Raw genomic sequence first — 21,565 nt, 5'->3', positions numbered from 1 at the left:
TTCAACAAACTAAATAATTCGTAAAGCTCCATTATCACAGAGACAAGCTATATAACTCAATAATGACAAATTACTGCCATCAATAATAAAAGTTGAGCTTTTCCAAGCTTATCTATAATATATATCATAACTGCGGGTTCGTGTTGTACGAAAGAGGTAAAAAAAGCAATGTTCAGTGACAGGTCGAAAGGGTGAACAAAGCCAGGGCACGACCAATCACGAGTAAGCTCCCTCATTACGAGCGCCAATGAAACATTTTCAACTCGACCCAGCTACCACTGATCGCCGGCCTTTTAACCCCCTGGGATCCGTAGGCGGGTTGTAAGTTCAGGTTGTTTGTGGTCTGAATATTGCTGCATGTGGCGGCTGAAAAGAAAATAGGCACTGTTCAAGTCGGTGTCAGAAGGGTCGCATGTGACAGTGCTGAAGAACGCGGTTGCGTCGCGGATAAAGGTGAGTTTCCATTTTCAGCATTTTCTTATTTGCTTGACTTAGTTTGCACAATTTTCACTAGTATCATTAAAATTACCGCGGTTGTGCTTCAAAGTGTGCCATCTATAGTTTTTTTTATAAGTTACATTCAAGTGTTTTTCAAATTTCTTGAAAATATTTTACTGCTTAATAGATTTTGTTATATTTTAAATAAGGATATTACGTACTTTTTATATAAACTTTGTGGTTTGTGTTAGAGAATAAATAAAATTATTAAAAAATTAATAATATTTTGGGAAAACATTTTTTTTTATTTGCTTGTACGTTGCGTCGGTCAGTATCTTGAGCTGTGATGTCGTATACATATTTTTAGTGAAGTTAATAATTAAAAGTAAGATGTTAGGGTAAAAAATGAGATTTTTGTGACAAAATCTGAACATATAAACTTTTTCAGAATTAAATAGATAAGAAAATAAATCGATATATTTCATACTTTTTTTTATTCATATGGTACACACATTTAAAAAAACATATAAAATATTATTAAGTACAAGAAGTACCGCATCTCAGCCACGACGGTAACTTTCTAAGTGAATAAAAAATTTTAGTTTATTTTCTGTAACCTTCCAAGTAGTCTTATAGTGCTTTGCCAAAAATAATATAAACTGTAAAATTGTATGCCTCCCTGAAAGAATAGCAATCAAAGTAATCGGTTCGATAGTTTCAAAAATGATGCGCCAGATACAATTGGTCATATTCGTTCTAGTTTTAGTACACTGCACTTTCTTCACTCGCTTTACATTTTAAGAACAAATTTGAAGTTTTCTGGATATTTAAAGTCAAAGTTATAACGGCTTCAACACCTAGCTGAATATGTGTAACAATTACTGCATCTTACTCCATTTTTTGCCCTCATTCTTCCAAGATGTCAATGTGTCTCTTAAAAAATGAAAAATCACAGTAAGTTTAAACATGAAAAACACTTAACAAAAAAGAAAGAGAACAAAAAATAGAATAATATGCAGTAATAAAATACAGGTGTTTCATTTGAAAACAATTGAAATATCGATATTTGTTAATTGTAAAATTTTGGATTTTTTATAAACACTCTGTATATCAAAATATGATTTAGTTGATACCACAGCAAAACACTTTCTACATTCCTTTATCTCTCCACAAAATTTTGTAAAATAGAGTTTAAAAATAACCCTACTGTGATTTTTTGTGAAGCCTGCTAAAAAATTTCAAGAAAATTGAAATAACGTGGCAACGTTGCATCGTAATTGAAAAATAAACTGTGGTTGTTAACCCTAAGAACAGATCAATAATTTGTGAAGATATACAGGATATTTTATTTAAAAAACTAAGTTGTGTGTAAAAATAATTTTATAGTATAGTCCCCAAAGAACCGTCTAACTTTGATCTTTGACTTTTTTTTATTCTAATAATTAATGAGATATGAGAGGGTGATTTAATAAAATTATGCTCTTCGATATCTTGTTAATTATTAGAGATGGAAAAACTGACAATAATTGTTTTTTGAGTTGCATAAATTAAAAATATTTTCAGGTGTTGTGATATAGACCTTGTCATATAGAGCTTAGGTTTTATTGGAATTTCATACATATTTTTATATCCTCTGGCTTCTCATTAGGCATCAAAAGCATATTTTTATTTTTGAAAGTCCGACACTACTGGCGAAGTTATACCAATTTATGGTATTAGTTGGGTGTTTAGTTCAGGTTTCTACCAGTTCAAGTATTAATCCTAGATTTTGGGAGGACTACTCTGTCTTGGCTCTCAAAAGCTATCTTCCCAAGAGTCCAAAAAGTGCTATCCTTGGTGTTTTCCCTTTATTTTTTCGTACAAGCAAGATTTGGTATTGGTTGAGTCTTCAAATCAGGTTTCCACCTCTATTCTTTGAACAACGCGATACTTAAAAACATGTTTTTCATTTCTCTCATAGAAATAAGGATTCTGTAATTAAGCTCCGCCCCCTTGGCTCACGGCGAATAAAAAAAATCATCACAATTGAGATCGGGTGGATGGGCGGGCTTACATTTTGCCTTTTTTTTTTTCTTAATATGTGTAGTCATCTTTTCACAACAAGAAACTTAAAACATGTTTAAAGTTGTATCTTTTTTTAATATACATAGCCATCTTTTCACAACAAGAAACTTTGAATGTGGTTAAAATGGTATGATGGGGCGGAGCCTGATTGCAAAATCGATATTTCTTTCTTAAGTTTTCCATTTTAAACATCTTTGAAGTTTCATTTGGGAAAAGAAGTCTACACGTATTAAAACAAAAAGGCAAAATATAATATTCACAAAAAAAATCGCAGTAGAAATATTTTTGATGTCTTTTTTGCAATATTCCTATAAACAAAAGTATGCGTTATGTTGTGCCCATAAAAATGTTCTAAATTTTTTCAAATAATCATATTCGTTATTCTATTTTTTTTATATTTAAGCACATGGTGTTCCAGTTGAAAAAACTGAAACTAAATATTTAGAAATTAGAATTTGAAAAAGTTTTTTTTCCTTAACACTCTATATACTAAGATTTATTTTCATTGATACTACGATAAAGCTTACACATTCATTTATCTATCTATACAGTGACATTATTTTTCTAAACCGTTGCATTAATCATTTCTAATATACATAAAAAATTTGATAACAATCTGTGCAACAGTTTCGGAGGTTACGACAAACAGACAGACAGACATGGGACGGAAATGGGAGACTACTTTTGTCGTACTGTCGTCCGATAGACTCGATTACTATACTTCTTTAGCTTACGCTCGGGAAATAAAAATTCAAAGAAACTGAACTAATCAATTATGCCTAATTAGTAATTACGGTGATGTTGCCACATCGCATCAAAATTTCAAAAATAAAATACGTTTTTAAAGTATAAGAAGATATGTACTTATTAGAACATGTAAAAATACATGAAGATTCTGTTTATAAGAACTGAGTTCTATGTCACTCCTCGAAAACAGAATATTGTATCGTTGAGAATAGTTATTAGTTTATTCTGCTCAAAGAGCCATACTTGGGTATGAGCACATCCTTATTAAATCACTCTGTGTATGTTCATTTAAATAAAACAAAAAAACTATAAACTAAATAAGTATATAAAATAAGTGAGTGTTTGTTTTAAAACAAATTTAATTCACACTGTTAGACTGCATATCGGTATATTTTTGTTACATTTCTTTTTATAACCTAAAATTATACCGGACATTTTTTTAACACAGAAACATTGTTGGTTGCCAAAACAAAATAAATCGTTTCAGCAAAGCATAACTTTTTCACTGAAACTACAGCGTGTTATGCACATGTTCAACAATAAACAAAACCATAAACACGACAAAAATTTTATAAAACAATAACTAAATTTTATAACAAATATTCGACATGATAGCCCCCTGTTCCAAGCAATAACCAAGTACTTTGCACTGCATTGCTAAGATATACGATTAGCGCATTTTTTCTACTTTTTTACATTCTAGATTCTATTATTAGTTTCCATTCCCACTCGACGGAAGAACATAATTAGCCCCGCCCACCCACCCTGTCTCCTTTTCAGTGATTGATTTTATCCAAACTGAATGAAATGAAGGATCTTATACTGAACAGAAACAAAATTAGTAGTTAGAATGAGAAGAGGGTGGGTAGGGGGTGCTAGTACTTGCTAAGGTAAGACTGATTTTGGCAAATGATATACCTTCCAAGCAAATAGAGGGCCGGTGGGTAGACTTGCTAAGATAAGACTGATTTTAACAAAAAAAATTACGATTAGCCCTTTTTTTTACTTTTTCACATCCTCGATTCTATATAATTAGTTTTCATTCACACTCGACACAACAACATAATTAGGTCCACCCGTTTTTCAAAACAGAATTCAATTTCCATTTTATAGTAAACAAAATAAGTCAGTGAAATGGAGAAAAGAGATGAAGGGAGGCTGGGTTTAGTTTTTTCTACACCATTTCTTCATTCTAGTGACTACTCTTGCCATTGTTCAGTCTTATCTTAGCAAATTACAGCCCCGCCCACCCCCCTCTATTTTCTTAGACTGTATATCCTTTGCCAAAATCAGTGTTATCTTAGCAAATACAAACCCAGCCCACCCGCCCTCTATTTTCTTAAAGGGTATATGATTTTCCAAAATCAGCTTTATCTTTACAAGTTTGTAATAATAAGTAGTAGTTTGTTTTCTTAAGAGGTATATGATTTTGCAAAATCAGCCTTATCTTTACAAGAACTCGACCCACCCACCCAAAGAGGATGAACAATTCCTTTAACTTCTCTCTTAAAGACAATTTGACTTTGGGTATTCTTCAAAATGGCACAAAATACTAGGTGATAAACAATTTTAAAACTTCACTTTACGAAAACCCAACACGAACTAATTGATACAAATACTCACCCCTCCTTTATTTTCTTAAAAGGTATATCATTTATCAAAATCAGTCTTATCTTCACAATTACTACCCCCTCCCACCCTCCCTTTATTTTCTTAGAGGGTATGTCATCTGCCAAAATCAGTCTTATCTTAGGATGTACTAGCCTGTATTAGTAGACAAACTACAGACAGGCAGACAGAAACGGTGAACCTATCTTTCATACGCCAAGGGCCATGAAACGTCGAGAAAACCTTAAAGTAGCATTCAAATTCACCTAAATTAATGGTGGATACTATTTGAATTTTAGTCATTTTGGTGGAGGCACAGGGAAAATAAAGTAAAACGTAGGAATCACAGCAAATATTTATTTCTATTTTTTTTCAATTTTTTGGAAATTTCTAATTGTTTATTACTACAAATACTGACAGCTCTTTCTGGATTTTTAATATTTTTGAGAAATAATCATGCATTGATATTTTTTTACTTTCCGAACGTAAGCAAAGGAAATTTTGTAAATAATAGGATCCATCCGATGAATAACTATTTTCATAGTTTTTCGACGTCACATGACTCCCAGAGTAGAAACAATAGGTCCCTACTTTTCGTCTGTTTATCTGCTGTCTGTCCGGATTTTTATTAGACAGAAAATCTCTAGAACTCGTGGACTAATGTTGGTCAAACACTGACCAAAATGTGGCTGATCATATGTAGCAATAATTTGATGACGTCCGCTTAAAGTTTATGAAATAATATACTCCTGTATGTACTTGTGGTTTACGAATCTACCTTGATTTTGTTTATTATAATTATATATGGTTATTATTTAATCCGTCTTGTTTTTTACACACATAATACGAACTTCTACAAGTGGATCGGTTGTTCAGTCCTAGCCGCCTGGCAGATGAGAAGCCTGTTTGAAGTTAGTGGCGGCAGCTCTTTTTTTCATTAGATGAAATAAATTTAACAATATTAATCACTCTGTAATTTTTTATGGATAAAATTAAGAACGAGTCAATCAATTTCCTCGAAAACGTGAGAATACAATAATGTTACCCTCGTCTATATTTAATAATAATAAAAAAAGAATTAATGAATTATTTTAGTCCTCTGTTTTGAGGAGACAAACTCATTTAAATCAAACAAATTGCTGCGTGCGTAATTGTGACCATTTTTTCGATATATAAACACAAACATCGAAGTTAAACATGTACACTGATGGATGATAATACACTTTTTCCCGCAAAAAATTTAGAGACATGCAATTTGGTTATTTTAAAACGGGTGTCTGGTTAAAAATCAGGTCAAGAGGGTAATTTTTGTTAATGACGTGGCTAACGTTATAGCCAACATGAATAAATAAATTTCAGTTAGTCCTTCGGTAGTCGTTAAATCAATTTGATTGTATCTCACCAAACATTTGGAAATGTAGTCTTAAAATAAATGCAAGATCTGATGGTCCAAACTCTAATCGATTTAGTAATTTTAGTAATTATAAATATTATTTAAGCGTTTAACAAAGTACTAACGGGCAGTAGTCGATAGATACGTGATAATAGGTCGGCAGAAACCTGATTTTAGTGTCCTTAAAATTTGTTGTTTTTCTTGACTTTCATGGATATTTTGCAAATTATTTTGGATATGGATGAAGTACTAAATACAGACATACATATTATGATCGTACGAATATCGAAAAAATGATCTAAATTCGAAGATAATACTTTAGTTTATTAATTAAAATTTTCTTTATTAATAAAATACACAAGCATGTTTTCGTTTGGTTTCAACTCAAGTATAGACGCAACGACTGGAAATTCCAGATTTGAGATTTTTTATACAGGTATAATTCTCTGTGTGCTAACAATATAGCAAAAAATTTCTTGATTATGTATATAATTACCATTACGATGCAGTTTTTGAGTATTTGATTTCAAGCGATTGAAATATTTGGGTTAGTAGACAATGACTTTTCATTTCATTTTTAATTGTGTTGAAATCTCTATTTATTGTTAACCGCTACAGTTATTAAGAAGGACGAATATTAAAATGTTTGTTATTTATCAATGTGGAAAACATCGTCAAAGTTGACGGAAAATCTCATTGCCAGAATTTTTTTTCGTAATAGATTCATTTTTTTTTTAATAATTACCACTATTAATTTAATGTTTTCTAACGTTAAAGTACTCCTTACGTAATGAAACCAGGAAAGATTATAATTATTGTTGTTACGTAAGTATTCTCTCGACATTTAACTATTATCGTTTCAAAAAATCCTGTAAAATGAGTAATGTGAAACGTATGTCTTTTACAAATATCGATTAAATCATAAAATGCTAACTAAACTTTGATAATGTCATCTCAAAATTTTGTATAGTAAATGCTATTGGAATTTTATAAATAAATACAAAATGTAACTTGATTTTTTGCCCTTGATATTTACATTTTTGGAAAAAAAAATCAAAATTGTATAACGACATTTTACAATTTAACTTAGAAACTGGAAAACCGAATGCTCTGAAATTTTGCAAATGTTTTAGTATCATTGTAAGCATACTAAATCACTAGAATCGAAGTGTATGTGTTTATTCCTCTCAAAAACTTGATGACGTCATTTAAAAATCCTACCTGAAATGAATATTATGGGTCTATTCTGGTAGTTTATACAGGGTGCACCTAATCAAACTGTTATACGTGTGTTTGCTAAAATGTTGATAACATTATGACAAAGTAGGGGTTATGATAAAAAAAATAAAATTGTCAAAATGATACTTTGTAATTTTTCTGAAAATCTGGTTATGTTGTAGTGTGAGGGAAGTTCTGTCTAAATAACCTTAGACCATTTTTTTTATAATGTTAATCTTGTTTTAAACAGTATCTTAATTATGAAATTGTTGAAAGAAATTTTGTTCAATATATTTCTAATTTTCTTCAAGTATGACATGAATATTATTAAAAAAATTGTAGGTATATCTTTTAAAAATACAATACGTCATGTTGTTTGCAAACGACTATTTTTAGAATTATTCTCAATTAGAAAAGAAGATTATTTAACGATTGCATGTGATCGTAGCATGATTGTGCCAACTTGTAAAAAAACAAATTAAATGTGAATAAAACAGTTGTAGTGACAACTGTTACTTCATTAATAATAATACATAATAACTTTAAAACCATTTACAATAATTATAAGATTTGTAAAAAGCAACACTGATAATTTAAACGCGATCCGTATAGATATGTTGAGAAACATGCTTTCATTTTTAGTTTTGAAAAGGTCAGAGAAAAGATATACAAACTCCGACCAAATACAGTCCTTATTTCATAATATATTGCGAAAACTAAACTTTATGCACCCTAGGAACAGCAGCTGCGAAAAAATGCGCACCTATATAGATGAGTAGCATTTTTTTCACCCTCGAGATCACAAGATTATAAATTTAAATTTGTCTTTGATAATCCGTTATGAATGAAATCAATCAATAGAGAGAGGATTGAACTGACAACATGAAAAAGTAATTATTTAAACATGACGCAGAAGTTTCCTTTAAAATTGCAACAATCAAATTGTATATTTCATCGCCGTTAATATTTAAATGCATTTTATTACAAGCATGCAACAATGCATTTACGTTTTCACAAATTGCATACAACATGAAGACTTTATACCGAGTTGTCAAAGAACCGCTTTGCTTAGGTATGCCAAATTATAAAGGCATTTTAGGGCACCATGTGCGGTCCAGCCGAAACAATTTCGGTGTAAAGTTTGACATACTTCATATTAAATTCACGTTAAGTTTAACTTTTCCCGTACGCAAGCAAACCTTGTATTAGTGCGCATCGCCGAAGGGCGAATTTGATAAATGATTTCTAGTTTAGATATAAAGGCATACATTTATGTTCATATCAAAACATTCACACCCTGTAATTAAGTCCCCTTGCGTTCATATGTTACGCATTGTCAAGCGAGTGTCCTTTTTCGATTTAACGTGTTGCGAATGCTCCCTTCTTTGTTGCACTGATTCATATGTGACTTTGTTGGGGTTGAATGGTTCGTGGTTACCAGAGACAATCTGGCATACAGTAACATATTGTGTAATTTGTACTTACATTATATAATTAGTGGTTCATAATAAAACCGGGGGTCATGCCACGAGAACGTACAGGTGTTATAGGTCGACTTCAACCCTCTACCTGCAGCATATTTCGGATATATTCGTACATTCGACGCCACCTCGAATTATTATAAATTCATCAGATATTATTAATAAGTCACTACTACGTGTCCGCTATTGGCCGTTAATGGGGGTGTAGAGTTTTACTATGTACTTAACAACTGAATTCACTATTTTCAAAATTCGACTCGTATATGGGTCTGATTAAGGTAGAAGTTATACGGTAAAAACTCATGTAGGATAACGATTATAAAAGAAAATTGATAACACCCTGTCTATAAAATTATATGCTATTTTGTCCTGTCTTTAAGGGGCATGCAAAAAATGGTTAAAAGTTTGTTTTTCCAAAAAATCCCGCTTCTTTAAAAAAGTTTTTTTACCATTTTTTTTTCATCTAACCTCTATAAAGTTAAAACCAGTGGCCTAAATAACACTCCCGCAACTTTTTTGGTGTGAATTTTTCAGTTCTTCAATTTTTTTCTTTTTGTTTGTTGTTCTAGTTTTTCGCTATGCAATTTTTCGAGTTTTCAATTTTTTCATTTAAAATTTCAAGAGTTTTGAATTTTTAATTTTGCTCATTTTTCGATTCTTTAATTTTTCATTTTTTCAAATTTTCGATTTACATTTCTCAAATTTTAGGTTTGCAATTTTTCGTTTCTCCAATTTTTCGATTTGGAATCTTTCAGTTCTTCATATTTTTTCATTTTCTTCAATTTTGCGATATGTAAATCTATGAGTTTTCAATTTTTTATTTTTCAATTTTTCGATTTTTTAATTTTTTGTTTCTTCAATTTTTCGATTTGAAATTTTTCGTTTAACTAAACTTTGTCTAATCATCCGCACCAATAATGTGATGACGACATTTCAAAATTGTATATAGTAAATGGGTTTTAATGGGTTTAAATAAATAACATAGTCCTACAATGTAGTTTATGTCTCCATGTTTTTATTCGAAACGTCCAAATTTTTGAAAAAAAATTCAAACTATAAAACAACATTTTGAAATTTAATTTTGAATCTACAAAACCGAATGCAGATGTTTTAAAGTTATGATAAATAATAAATTTTTACTTAAAATATATTTGCTTATTCCCTCTGCAAAATTGATGACGTCAGCTCAAAATTTTGCCGAATAAATCCTATCTAAAATATCTAAAAGATGATGAGTCTCTACTTGTGATTTGTCACTCCATTAATATTTTTTGGATTTGCTTGTACAGGGTGACTAAAAAAAAATTAATGGATGAGTGAATTTATTTTATTTATTAAATCAGGAACTCCATATTCCCATAAAATTTTGGGAGTACAATACTGTTATTTTTAGTATTACACTGCACCATACGCGTCTTTGCCAAAATATTGACGACTTCATCACAAAATTGTATAAAGGAAAAACTCAACTCGAAAATGCTGGACATTTTCCATTGTACTAGGGGCGACGGAAGTTCTGTCGAAACAACTTGCGACCAATTTTTTTCAATGTGATATTTTTCAATTTTTCGTTTTTTAGTTTTTCTCTTTTTCAATTTTAGATTAATTTATAATTTTAAATTTTTTCAATTTAATATTTTTCAATTTTTCGTTTCTTCAATTTTTACTTATAGTTTTTCTAGTTTTGATTTTAAATATGTAATAATAATCATTATAATTGTTAAAGTTTTTCATTTCTTTTAGAAATTTTCCATTTTTGAATCATTGAATTTTTCATTTATTCGATTTTTCAATTTCTCGATTTTTAGTTTTTCAATATTTCAGTTTTTCATTTCTTCAGTTTTTCGATTTGCAATTGTTCGATTTTCCGCTTTTCGAGTTTGCAGTTTCTCGTTTTTACAGTTTTCCGATTTCCCGATTTTTTTTGATTTTTTAGTTTTTTTCGATTTTTCAACTTTTAGATTTTGCAACTTTTCCATTCAAAAAATTGAAAAAATTGCAGAATTGTAAAATTGAAAAATCAGAAATGAAAAAACCAAAAACTATATATTGAAAATTTTGAAGAATCTAAAAATTGAAAATCAAGAACTCGAAAAATTGAAGAAACGGAAACTTGAAAAATCAAAAGATTAAAAATTGAGAAACTTAAAAATCGAAAAAGTGCAAAATCGAAAAACTGCAAAATCGAAAAAACGAAATATTGAAAATTAAGAAATCGGAAAATCCGATAATTAAGCAATCCAAAATTGCAATATTAAAACATTTAAAAATCGGGAAATTGAAAAATTGAATAAATGAAAAATTATGATATGAAATCGAGAAAATGAAATTTTAAAAATGGGTAAAATGAAAAAAAAAATTAAAAACATGAAAAATTAAGGAAACGAAAATTTTAAAATCGAAATATTAAAAATTGAGAAAGTGGAAAATTCGAAAAATGAAAAATCGTAATATTGAATTGCAAACTGTAAAATTGAAGAAACGAAAAACTGAAAAATTTGGAAGTCGAGAAAATGAAACATTTGAAAATTAAGGTTAAAAATCCGAAAAAACAATAATGACAATAAAAAAACGAAAGACTGTGATATAACAAAATTGTAACAAAAATTAAAGATAAACATAATCCACCTAAAAATTTACATGCAGATATAAGTAAAGGGTTTTATAATAAAGACATAAGAAATTGTTATAAACATCAATTTTTATAATACCTACAGGAACAAAAGATAAGACTTTATTTGTTGAGATATTCAACATTATATGACAGACCTGATTGACTGTCGACGCTTCCAAAAATGATAAAATCTTATAACACTTTTTATCATACTATTATTAAAATGAAATCAAAGGATATACGTAAAGAAAATGAAAGAAAAGAGAATTTAATCGTGTGTATGGTTATACGTATTAACACAAAAAAAACAAAATTTGAAATTAGTGATAGAGTTATATTGTCTAATATGGTCGATATATATCGTGACAAATTAAAAATGAACTGAACTGAAAAAATATTTACAAGTACAAGTACAGCTTGTTCAAACCAGCTCTTTCGAAGAATTAAAAAATTTGATTTGCGAATTTTATTGTTTTTTATGACAAGCATTATAAGCTTAAACAAAACTATGTATCTAATGTGTGAGTAAAGATAAAGAAACCTGCTAACCCTTTGTTACAAGCGATTTTTTCTATTAAATTTTGTGTTGATGTCATCCACATTTTCGCAAGGACGCATATATATCAGTTTGGATAGATGCATTATAATACTAATAAGTAATAATAAAAGTATTGTATTATTGTTATTGTTAAAATTTAAACAAATTAATTTAAATTAAGAAGTGCGACTGAACACTGAACTGAAAATCATGTATGGTACTTGTAATTTAAGAGAAATAGCGATAACACTTATCAACCTGTAGACGTGAGAGTGAAACAGAAACTAAACTAGAAGATGTTTTCTACAAATTTCAATAACCGGATCACAATGTCGGCGGTTCAGACTTTTTTATTGCTCTGACTTCCGCTTATTGAATAAAACACTACATTTTATTTTGATTTTCCATGCTGTAATTCACATTTGGTTAATTATAATTTGTCTAGATCTAGGGGAAGCTCAGTATCCCTCTAACTACGGCCTTGTCTAGAAAATATGAAAGTACCAAATTGCCCGATTGACTCCATTACTGTACGTCCTTAGGTTATCCTCGATAAGAAAAACAACTTAAACGTCACGTAGAAATTAGTTTGATTTGAATGAGTTCCACCCTCAAAACAGAGGATCAAAATTATTAAGTAATAAGCTACAGTCGACAATATCATTATTATAATTCTTATTAAATAAAGAAAAGGGGGTGACTCGTTCTTAATTTTATCAATAAAAAAATATGAATGCAATGATAAATCGCAAGTAAAAACTCATTATATTTTGCCCATTTTGAGCAGAATTTATTCGGCACAATTTTGAGATAACGTCATCAATTTTTTGGGGAATAAACATATTTATTTTGATTAACAATTTACCATACTTACAATGACTTTAAAACGTCTGAAATATTCCAAAGCATTCAGTTTTGCAATTCTTGATTTATTCAATAAAATAAATTGAGTAATTTATTAATTTTTTTGAGTCACCATGTATTAGTAGATAAATCTAAAAAATATGAATACAGTGATAAATCACAAGTTTAGACTCATCATACTTTGCACATTTAAGATAAGATTTGTTCAGCAAAATTTTGAGGTGACGTCATCAGTTTTTTAGGGGGATGAGCAAATACATTTTGATCAAAAATTTACCATGCTTATGATAACTTTAAAACATCTCCAAGATTTCAAAGCATTTGATTTTGTAGTTCCTGATTAAATCAAAAAAATAAATTCACGCTTTCATTAATTTTTTAAAAATCCATGACGACAGACAGACAGACAGACAGACGGAAAAGAGATACCTATTTTTTGGTACTCTAGGAGTCATGAAAGGTCGAGAAAATGAGAGAGTCGGTCGACGGACTCGATTACAATACTTCCTTCACTAACGCTCGGGAAGTAAAAAACGTGTATATTATGTTTGGATATGGGTATGTAGATATTTGCAGCTTACATCGAATAATACAATGTTATGATGATTATCCAGTTGGACATCCTACTAAAATATTCAAATCTTCTATGCATAATTCAGAGTGGTATGGATTAATAAAATGTGGTACTCTTTCACAAAGTTAACCTTTCCATTATGTGAATTACGTGCTAAATTAAATAAGAATATAAGTGATCATACCGAATCTCAAAGAATTATTAGAAAAATGTACGGTATACGAACGAAGTACGAAAAGGGTTATAAAATAATAACTATTGATGAAGTTTTGCATTTTCTAAAAAATGAAGTTATTTGTTTAAAGTTTTAAAAGCGTTTATGGAAATAAAGTTAAAGACAAATGAATGGAAAAATGATTTTGAATCAGAAGAAGAATATAGAAAAGCTGTAAAAGAAAACCTAGGTATAGAACTGGCTAAAATAGAAAATAATCTTGGAAAGAGAGCTCTAGCCAAAATATGCTTAAATTCCTTATGGGGTCAGTTTGGCCAGAGATAAAATATGGGGTTACGAGATTTTATGAAATTTTATTAGATGATAGTTGAAAATCTGTTACAAACTGATATGTACAAAGAAATTTGGTCTTGTCTATTACAAGAGAGTTATTCTGGAAAACTTTGGTACATTACCATTTGGATATTAATTATATAAAAATGAGAAAAAAAGAAATTAAGGCAATGGGTAATTTTTAAGTAAATGGATAATTATATAACTATAAATTTAAATGAGGAACGTACATCAGTATAAAGTAAATAAATCGATAAGGAATAAACCCTATTTATTAGAGAATAGTTTTGTTATTTTTTAAGCCAACAGATCGCAATGCCTTGAAATTCATCACAGTTGCATGAGCCGAAGACGAATTTGAAATTTTTTAACACACCTAAAAAATAGGCCAAAATGCCTTAACGTTTTAACTTCTTTAATACTTATATCTTTAAAACAGTGCAAAATCGCATATAATCCTAATTCATTAATAAACACAGGTTTTACATTATTTTTACAAACCGAGTGTTTTATCCAGTCTGAAAAGTGTATCAATTTTCTTTTAAAATCGTCATCTACATGAGTTTGTATAGCATACATTCTACCTTAAAAGTAGGGCAAAATATCTTAAAAATGTTACTTTTTAAATATCCCTCATAAACAGGGCAGAATCCTTAAAAAAAGTGTTATGTGCTAAACAGGGCAAAATTATTGAAATATTTGGTTTCGAAATATACCGCGTACAAACGCAACTTCATCTATTCTGCATGAAATTTATAAATATTCGACTAATTTTAACTGAAAGTTATTTATATGGTGAGATACATTGGTAAAAATATGTATCAAAATTTAAAAAAAGCCGCTGCATCAGTAATTGTTTTTAAATCAGATATAACTTAAATTGTGGTCGACAGATGTCGATTTTCTCACATCAAGAATTCAACATGATGGTAAAGCACCGAGATCGACGGCAACTGGCCATTGCAAGCGGAGTAATGGCGGCCCGACGCATTAAAAACAAGCTTGTAGTAGAAGACAATCGTTAAATATTTACGTGGTCTGACCACCGCCATTGTGTGAATACTAAAATAGACAGCCGCCAGCAGCGGTCAATAATTTAATGACAATCATTATCGTTGCTTCATGAGGCACAATAAACGCTAATTAAATTCATTTAAATTTTTAGTAAGTTCATAGTTCTGCTAGCTTGTTGCTACACGAATTATCGGAACTATGAAAAATGTTTGAATCAATTTCTCGATATTCGAAACTCGCTGACACTCTTGATGCATTTAAATAAGTAAAATTATTTTTTTTATGGCCTGCATTATAAATTTATCATAAACAACAAAATATTATATATATAATTAAAATTAAAATAATAATTAAAACCTACCATTTTTGTGTTGATTGTCATGGTTTTGACAGACAAATACTTTTCCTGTAAAATTATTATTAATTGAAAAAGTGTTAATAAACCACATAGGATTTTTTTTATAAAAATATTAAAATTACAATGAAACGTAGTGCCCAAACTAAAAACAGAGTAATTTTTTTCCTTTTTTTTTTTGTTTCCATTTTGATAAAATTTTTAATTGATACACTTTGTTTATGATCTCCAGCCGCCATACCTGTTTAAGCCAGAAAATAATTTTTGTATTTGTTAACAACGTGACCGAAGTTCTTCTGAAAGAATGCGCAGTGTATTAGGTACGCTGATTTTTTTATTTTTACAAATTTAGTTATTTCGGAAGAACTTTTCACAAATATATGTATGCTTGTCTATCATGCACCTGTCGAACATATTTACCATCACGACGTCTCTTTCACGTCTGTCCTCGGTATTATCTACTATTATTTATGTCTAGAATATGGTTTCCCATTTCTGTCTGCCTGTCGTCCGTTTATGTGTCGTCTGTCGTCAGTGTCGAAATAACCCGACCGATTGTTATCAAATATTACAGCGGGTGTCCATTTGAAAAAATCATCAAGTTGGCGTTGATTTTTTGATAGAAGAAAACGTAGCGAAAACAAATGTGTTTTATTAATCCATATTGTTGTATTTTTTTGTCATTTCCGCGTTTTCAGCTATCATCGATTAAATTTTAGGTTTGTTGTCAACATACTCCACAATGTTTACAAAAATTCAAGGCCAGCTTGTTGACTTCTTCCTTCCCAAGTGTAAGCTTGCTATTTTCATGATTTCTCGATTTCTCAGTCTGTCTATGTCGATTTTTAAGAGACAGATAATCTCTGAAACTACTGGACCGATTGTTCTTAAATTTTGTATGTCTAAGTATTAGGAATATCATGTAGATGGTAAAACGATAACCAAAATTTAGTTAATCATCCCACCACTATTGGGATGACGTCATGTCTAAAATTTACAATAGTATAACCTCGATAATCCGAATTAAAAGAAATAAGGTGTGTTCGGATTGGCGATTTGTTCGGATCAGCAAATTTCCCAAAAATCTAAAACGGAACTGAATAACAACTTCATACTTCATATATTGCTAAAAACAAACTTCAAGAAATAAACCTTAATTTTATGAAACAAAAATCACAAGGGATCCCTGAGATTCTTTCAAATTACCTAAGTCAAAAACAAGACCCAAAAATCTAAAACGGAATTGAATAACAACTTCATATACTGCTAAAACCAAACTTCAAGAAATAAACCTTAATTTTATGACACAAAAATCACAAGGGGTCCCTGAAATTCTTTCAAATTAAGTCAAAAACAAGACCCACAGGGGGAGCCCGAGATTCTTTCAAACCACTTTAAAAACAAACGCAAGAAGTCCCCGTGATTCTATCAAACTACTTCAAAAACAAACACAAGAAGTCCCCATGATTCTTTCAAACTACTTTAAAAACAAAACACAAGGGGTCCCTGAGATTCTCTCAATTTGCTTCAAAAACAAGACCCACAGGGGGTTCGCGTGATTCTTTCAAACTACTTAAAAAACAAAGGCAAGAAGTCCCCGTGATTCTATCAAACTACTTCAAAAACAAACACAAGAAGTCTCCATGATTCTTTCAAACTGCTTCCAAAACGAAACATAAGGGGTCCCTGAGATTCTTTCAATTTACTTCAAAAACAAGACCCACAGGGGGTCTGCCTGATTCTTTCAAACTACTTAAAAAACAAAGGCAAGAAGTCCCCGTGATTCTATCAAACTACTTCAGAAACAAACACAAGAAGTCCCCGTGATTCTTTCAAACTACTTCAAAAACAAAACACAAGGAATCCCTGAGATTCTTACAATTTACTTCAAAAATAAGACCCACAGGGGGTCCCCGTGATTCTTTCAGACTACTTAAAAAACAAACACAAGAAGTTCCCGTGATTCTTTCAAACTACTTCAAAAACAAAACACAAGAGGTCCCTGAGATTCTGTCAATTTACTTCAAAAACAAGACCCACAGGGGGTCCCCGTGATTCTTTCAAACTACTTAAAAAACAAAGGCAAGATGTCCCCGTGACGTGATTCTTTCAAATACTTCAAAAACAAAACACAAGGGATCCCTGAGATTCTTTCAATTTACTGCAAAAGCAAGACCAACATGGGGTCCCCGAGATTCTTTCAAACTACTTCAAAAACAAAACAAAAGAGGATCTCCGAGATTCTTTCAAACTATTTCAAGAATAAGACGCAAGTGGTTTCCGAGATTTTTTTAAATTACTTCAAAAACAAGACCCGCAGAGGGTCCTCGAGATTCTTTCAAATTACCTACTTATTTAAAAAAAATACACGAAGTCCCCAAAATTATTTCAAAGTACATACATACTTCAAAAACAAGATAAGGGATCCCAAAGATTCTTTCAAATTGTTCAAAAACAACACACAGGTAGATCACCGAAATCTCAAAGCAGGGGCGGATGGGACCATATGGAAATCGGAAATTTTCCAGAAGCGCCTTATAGCCGTGATACACTAGAGCGGAGATGCCCGAATACAAATTTTATATATATGTACTTTCAAATAAAGTAAAATTTCGTTTGGTCTCATCTGCCCCTGCCTCTACACGATTATTACTGTACATCAACTGTTACTTTGATTCCCCAGTTCGAGTGAAATACTGCTGGTTATCAATTTATCAATTCTTTTAATTTTATAAACAACAATAGGAGTCCAACTTTCGTTTCAGAGCCAATAAAATGAGTGTTCAAAACGGAATAGGGGTGGGTGGGCGGGGTCACTTTTGGCTTGCAATATTATTCAGTATTATTTTGACAAATAATAACCCCGCGCATCCGCCCTTAATTTTTTTTAAAGCGTATGTCATTTGCCAAAGTCAGTCTTATCTTAGCAAGTACTAGCCCCGCCCACCCGCCCTCTATTTTTTAGGGTATGTCATTATTTTATTTTTGGAATCTGCACGTCGGAATCTAGAATTCAGAATTTTTAGACAATTTTTCAAAAATGAAATTTTACACTATGCATTTTCGACGAATTTCGAAATTTAAGTGAATACATTTTTTTGTAGATTTCGGGTCACAGAAGTCACCTCTGGTCTCATTTTTTTCAATCACTCCAATTATTTTCAATCAGACTAGATAAAATCAGTCACAGAAATGGAGGCGGGGTGGGTGGGCGGGACTAAAGATATGTTCTTTTGTAGTGTGGAAATGGGAACAAATTGAACTTGAATTGAAAGCTGTTAAAAAAAGTTTAATTTCCACTCAAAATCTCCTGTCTTCTCTCTTGTACTAATTATAACAATTGCTTTTCTTCAATATTTTCACTATCTTTGGATCTTGTTTTTCCAATATCTTATCTTAGAAAGTACTAGCCCCGCCTCGCCGTCTTTTATTTTTCTAGAAAGAATGCCATTCGCCACAATCAGTCTTATCTTAGCAGGTACTAGAACCGCCCACCCACCCTTTATTTTGTTAGGGAATATGTCATTTACCAAAATTAGTCTTATCTTAGCAGGTACTACTCATTCAAACGAATTTATTTCTTTTGAATATAAGATCCACCTTTCAGACTAGATAAAATGCGTCACTGAAATGGTGGCGGGGTGGGTGGGCGTTGCTAAATATATGTTCTTTCGACCCATTTTCGACGATTTTCTAAATTTATCTAACTACATTTTCTTGTAGATTTCGGGCCGCAGAAGTCGCTTCCGATCTAATTTCTTCGATAACTTCAATTGTTTTTCCTGAATCACCTATTGAATTATCGCAATTTTTAAAAATTTAAAAAAAATTTAATTTCACAGCGAATATTCCGAAAATATTGCTCCGTTACCATAAATAAGCTATATGTTTGGAATCAGCACAGATTTATAACCCTGAATTTTTTCACAATTTTTAGACGACTTTTTCAAAAATGAAATTTTCGACTTTTACCCTTTTTGCAATTTCAGTTCGGATTGCAGAGCTTTTGTTCTAATTAAACAGACATCGACTAGCCTCTGTTCGGATTACGGATGTTCGGATAATCGTGGGTTCGGATTATAGAGGTTATACTGTACATAATGATTTGTTTTTAATTCTATAAAACAAGATACTCCTGTACTTGTGGTGTATGAATCGGGGTCGAATTTTCATCGTAGATATCCAAAAATTGTATAACAATATTTTGCAATTTAACTTTGAAGTTATAAAACCGAATGCCCTGACATCTTGCAAACGTATTAAGGTTATCGGAATCGTTATCGTAAATTGTTAATCAATATTTATTGATTTATCCCTTCCGAAAAATTGGTGAATTTATCTCAAAATTTTGCACAATAAATCCTCTCTGAAATATGCAAAATATGACTCTATACTTGTGGTTTATCAGTGGATTCATAGTTTCGTGAGTTACCTATACAGGGTGACTTAAATAAATGAATGAACCAGTTTATTTCACTGAATAAATCAATAAAACCAATTTGGAAATGCAATACTGCTACCATTAGTATTACACTACACCTACTACAGTGATAGATTTTTGCCTTTGTAAAAATGTTAATGACGTTATCACAAAATTTTGTTAAGAGAAACCTCATTTGAAACATACGCGCAGCATACTTCTTTACATTTATTTTAATATAACGAAAATTTTATCTTTGGAAAAAGCTGGATTTGTTTTATTGTACTTTAGGGCCGAAGAAAGTTTTGTCGAAATAACTTTCGATCAATTTTTCAACCGAACACTCGCTATGTGGTTTAGTAATATTGCATATATGGTAAAACGCTAACCAAAATTTGTCTAATCATCCCTATCAACAATTTGATGACGTCATCTCAAAATTTTGTGTGGTGAATGCTATTTACATTTTATAAAATAACTTAATACTCTTGTACTTGTGGTTTATGGATCCCCGTGAGTTTTTACCCACCTAAGTCTTCTCAAAAAAATCAAAATTTTATTTTAATTGAAGGGTTACGTTAACCAGCCGCTCCTCTATTAACGTGATCGTTCGATCCCCTCATAGGCCTTTGTTTCTGCACCGTGATTGGTATTAGCTATATTTTTTCTAAAATTACTGGATTTGTTTGATTGTACTTCGCGATTGAGACCATATTAAATCATATATTAGTATAATAGAACTCAATCAGCATTTCAGAATAAACTATGAGAAATAGGAAGAGGAGTTCCTGAAGGGTCAATTCTAAGTCCCTTCTTGTTTTCAATACATGTAAATGACATACCGCAGTATATTAATACAAATAGATATAAATTTTGCACGCTTAGAAACAATGAAGTATGCAGATGATATTATAAAAATTTATAACAATATAGTTTTATCGCCAGTAGTCTTAATATTTAGTTTTTTTTATGTCAAAAACTATCCTCTTGTTTTTGAAAAGCACTTACAATACTCTCTACAAAGTAGAAAAAAATTAAATTACATACAGGCCTACAAAAATATATTTTGAACTTTTTTGTATATACAGGGTGTTCAACAAATGGCACACCAATTCTATTACACGTTGTTCAGGACCATTTATGGAGGAGATAACAAATAATTTAAAAAATCCTTCTGTCCAAATGTAGAAGATACAGCACAAAGGTTTTTTTTCAAAATTTCAGCATATTTAATTTCACTACTTTATGTTGGGTACCTGAAATTCGATTTTCATTATTTAAAATAACTTTGAAGGCATCTGGTCTTTATCCATAGATTTCTTCATTTCATAACATAACATTTACGCGGCTAAATTTAACATTTTCTCATTTGTCTATCTAAATCGACATTTTGTTTTTGTAGGTGAACGTCAAATTGACGTCGAGAATTTTTTAATGATAATTCTCGAACTTAGAGTTGTGAATTTAATTATGTATCGTTGAGTTGATGTGTAATTTTTTTTATAAAAAGCAGCTTTTTATTACACTATACAGGGGTCCCAGAAAAGTTCGTGGTCTTATATTTTGAAAGCGGATAGAAATATTAAAACTCTGTGAAAATTTTTAGCTTGAATTAGGAAGCTTAATTTTATTCATTGCATACAATACATATGACGCATATATACTTCGGCATCGTGACGCAAACCTATATTTTTTAATGGGAGACCAATAAAAAGGCCGATCAAATACA

General features: G+C 30.7%; 1 protein-coding gene across 1 annotated transcript in view; it reads left to right on the top strand.

Annotated features, from left to right (window-relative positions):
- The first annotated feature begins 406 nt into the window (after positions 1-406).
- Positions 407-21,565, top strand: part of LOC135120048 (nuclear receptor subfamily 2 group E member 1-like) — a 28,628-nt gene continuing 7,469 nt past the window's right edge. The window contains exon 1 of the mRNA XM_064044411.1: positions 407-453. The gene's annotated coding sequence lies outside the window, so the exon portion shown is untranslated. The remainder of the gene's footprint in view (positions 454-21,565) is intronic.

Source organism: Zophobas morio, unplaced genomic scaffold, assembly GCF_036711695.1.
Source record: "Zophobas morio isolate AGI-343-1 ecotype UQ-CSIRO unplaced genomic scaffold, CSIRO_AGI_Zmor_V1 ptg000005l, whole genome shotgun sequence".
NCBI lineage: Eukaryota > Metazoa > Arthropoda > Insecta > Coleoptera > Tenebrionidae > Zophobas > Zophobas morio.
The sequence above is the reverse complement of the archived record's forward strand: the minus strand, read 5'-3'. Positions and strand labels throughout refer to the sequence as shown.